Source organism: Chiloscyllium plagiosum, chromosome 31 (assembly GCF_004010195.1).
Source record: "Chiloscyllium plagiosum isolate BGI_BamShark_2017 chromosome 31, ASM401019v2, whole genome shotgun sequence".
NCBI lineage: Eukaryota > Metazoa > Chordata > Chondrichthyes > Orectolobiformes > Hemiscylliidae > Chiloscyllium > Chiloscyllium plagiosum.
Window position 1 is genome coordinate 41061770 of NC_057740.1, and position 3876 is coordinate 41065645.

Here is a 3876-nt window from a genome sequence, read left to right on the forward strand (position 1 = left end):
TCTCTCAGTTCTTCTCACTTTCTCTCCCCCCCTCTGCCTGCCTGTCTTTCTCTTGTTCTCTCCCTCCCTCTCCCCGCCTGTCCGTCCATCTTTCTTTCTTTTCTGTAGTTTCTCTCCCTCTTTCTCCATGGACCCTTCTGCTTTGTCCTAGTGACTGGGGGAAGAGCCATTAGGAAGTGTTTGCCTCAGTGCCTGGTCTCTCTCAGGTTTTACCCCCACTGTAGGGGAGGAACATGAAGTACTTTTCTGAGTGAGTCTGAAAAAGAGAAAAAAATAGAGAAAGGGACAGTGACAAAAAGAGAAAGTGACATAGAGAGAGTTGAGATGGAGAAAGTGGAGAGAGAGAAATGGGCAGTAAGAGTCAGGGAGGCGGAGTGAGAAAAGGACAGAGTGAGAGAGACAGGGAGAGAGAAAGAGTGAGAAGGACATAAATTGAGGGAGAAGGACAGTGTGTGTACTTTGCGTTGGTTGTAGAGTGGGATCTTGCTGTGCATTACAGCAGTCAGTCAAAAGGTGAGTTAGAGTCTGCACTATGTCCTCCAGCCCAGGGGCTGTGAGTCTGCATGGGAAGGGGAGAGTGGGAGACACGGAGGGAATGGGACAGCCAGAGACAGGGGGAGGGTTTGATGGGGTTTTGGGGTTGGTGGAGAAAGGAGGGACTGTTGTCATAGAGAGATGAAGGGAGGGATAGCATGTGATGCAAAATCTGAGACAGGGTGGAGAAGAGGTATCCACACGAAGGATAGCCAATGAGGCCATTCAGGGGCCAATCCTGAGGATCCTGAACCGGACCAGGATCATTTAATGGGGCAGGGGGATGATGGGCAGAAACGACTCCATCTGTGATGCAAACCTTCTGTAATTCTCGGGCTGGGATCTTGCTGTACATTAAAATAAGCCACAGGCCAGTCAGTCAACCCAGACTCATTTACCAGTGTGAGAAAGTGAGGACTGCAGATGCTGGAGAGTCAGAGTTACAAAGTTAGGAGCTGAAGAAGCACAGCAGGTCAGGAAGGAGAGTCAATGATTCAGGCCTGACCTGCTGGGCTTTTCCAGCTCCACACTTTTCCACTCAACTCCCTCTGCCCCAGGGAGTGGGGCTCTCAGCAATGTTGGGGGCAGCAAAATATTTGAGGGGGGCACATTTGGTGAGGTAGGTATTTTGGAGGGAAGGTATTTGGGGAAGGGAATAAATTTGGGAGGAGAGTGAAAATGATGGGCAATTGTTTTTAGGGGGTTCAAAATTGGGTGAGCACTTTCAGGTCTGAAATAAAGAAAAAGAGAAAGGGACGGTGAGAAAAAGAGAGAGAGGTAGAGAGAGTGGGGATGGAGAAGGGGGATGAGAGAAAGATGGGGCACAGACAGACAGTGAGAGGGAGGGTGTGAGAAAAAGGCAGATTGAGAGAAAGAGACAGACAGGGAGAAAGAAGGACAAAGAGAGAAGGGGAAGTCAGACTGAGAGAAATAGGCGTTGAAGCATGGACAGACTGAAGGGCTGACACTCAGTATTCCAGTTGGTTCCAGCTCCCTCTCTCTCAATGGTTTTTCACACTCCCTCTCTCCCATGCTCCTGGGGTTTCCTTCAGCTTGTCTCCCTTCCTCTCTCTCTCTCCCTCTCTCTGGATGGTGAGCTGGTCTCTGTCCTGTTAGAAACGAAAATCGCTTCTCAATAATCGCTCTAGACAAATTCAGGAAAACAAAGTTTTATTAACAAGTCAAGTCTGCAGAGTTGGGCTCCCATCCTGGAGTCTTATCAGCCAAGGACTTATCCTTCTCTGCTGTGTGAATGGCTTCATTAATCAAGAGCCTGCTTGCTTTTACTATAGCTCACAAATTGTCAGCATTCTGCACAATTTAAACTACTCTACTTTTGGGTATATAAAATGGTTGTTAGAAAAGAAACAAAAGTTTTGTCTTTTATTATAGATCAGTCTGTGGTCCAGGCACATCTTAAAGTTTAAACCGAAATTACCTCTCACAATTCTACCCTTTTCTTTCTTTAAGATATGCCTGACCAAGATAAGCCCCCCATCCCTCAAGGGCCCGGGAAATCCTTGGTCTTTCGCAGCAACATCACTTTAAGTTCCCGTGTCCCATGTTGTGGAACCACCACTGCCTGGAGTCGGGAAATATTTTTCTGAATTAAAAACTGAATACAGGGAGTTAGGCAGGGTAATACGAGAAGAAGAATCATGCCGCCCCCCAACCACCAGCAACGCCGTGCGCCACCAGCTACCACCTAGGAGACCATCCCACCATCCGATGCCACTAAGAGGACGCCAAGATTGTACTGGCACATGGGCCAATTTCCGAATTTCATCGGAAATTGTCAAAACCGATTTACCATTATCGTCAATTTCTAGACAACAGTTTGTCAGGTTAAATTTCCCGCACACACCCCCTTCCGAGGCCAACAGATAATCCAAGGCAAGTCGGTTTTGATATATAGCAGCCCTCATCTGATCTTGCTGCTGAGCCAACAACTCTAGTGCCAGGGCAGTCCGGTTAGTAATGACCTCTACGACTGCTTGGAGCCTGATAATTCGATTTAACATCCGTCCTGTGCCCACGTAGCCGGCCCGTAGTATTCAATAATCCGGGCCGGTGGCCACTCATCCCACCAATCACTGACTTGGATATCCTTTGGCGACCTACGCAGGGAGTCAAAGAGTTTAACTCCCAAATCATCGCCTTCCTCCCGGGGTAATAGGAAGAATTCAGGTCTTATTAGACCCAGGAAGCATACTCCAGCCCAGCCCATGGGCAGTTTGGAATATGCCTGATTACCGCATATCCAAAATAGGCCATCTGGAGCAGGCCCTCCCTGCCTCACAACGTCATCCCACAACTCCTTTACCGCAGGGACGCCCTCATAAGGACCAGGACCACTGCAATTCCAGTATTCGGATTGTTGACCCCGTGGCAGAGTCTGGACAGGATTATTCCAGCATTGATTCCCCTGACAACCACCGCTCCACACTCTTTTCATGCCATCGGAAGGGTTCGCACCTAGCTCGTAAGAGGAGGAATCAGAACGTAACCGAATGCAATTTTGATGATCTCGGTGTACAATGTACCACGCAATATTCTCAGGCCACCATACTCGCGTGGTTGCATCCAATATATTCTGACAGGGGCTAATCCCTACCTTCACGGTCCCCTTGCCTTCAATACAGAACTGGCCCTCAGGGCTGTTTGTCAGTCTCCACCCCTGGCTTTTTCTGTCTTTGTCATGAGTCCAAGTGGTTTGCAGCAATTCCCCTATGTCTAAGCTTTGACCAGTCCACGGCCATTGTTCCGACATATGCGGCCCCCCACAGACCCAACAATTGCTAACATTTAAAACAGTGGCTATTCTAGAGGTGAGATCAATAAACAGGTTTTGTGTAACATCAGGGAGTTCGTTAGAAAAGAAACGAAGGTTTTGTCTTTTATTATAGATCTGTCTGTGGTCCAGGCACATCTTAAAGTTTAAACCGAAATTACCTCTTACAATTCCACCCTTTTCTTTCTTTAAGATGTGCCTGACCAAGATAAGCCCCCCCTTCCCTCAAGGGCCCGGGAATCCTTGGTCTTTCGCAGCACCATCACTTTAAGTTCCCGTGTCCCATGTTGTGGAACCACCACTGCCTGGAGTCGGGAAATATTTTTTCTGAATTAAAACTGAATACAGGGAGTTAGGCAGGGTAATACGAGAAGAAGAATCATGCCGCCCCCAACCACCAGCAACGCCGTGCGCCACCAGCTACCACCTAGGAGACCATCCCACCAATACAGTCCAAGTAGAGTTCATTATTGCTGTCTTTTCAGTTTTACCGACGACGGCTTGTCCCCTTGCTCGCATGTCCAGGTGCTTTCTTCTTCAGGCGGAACAGG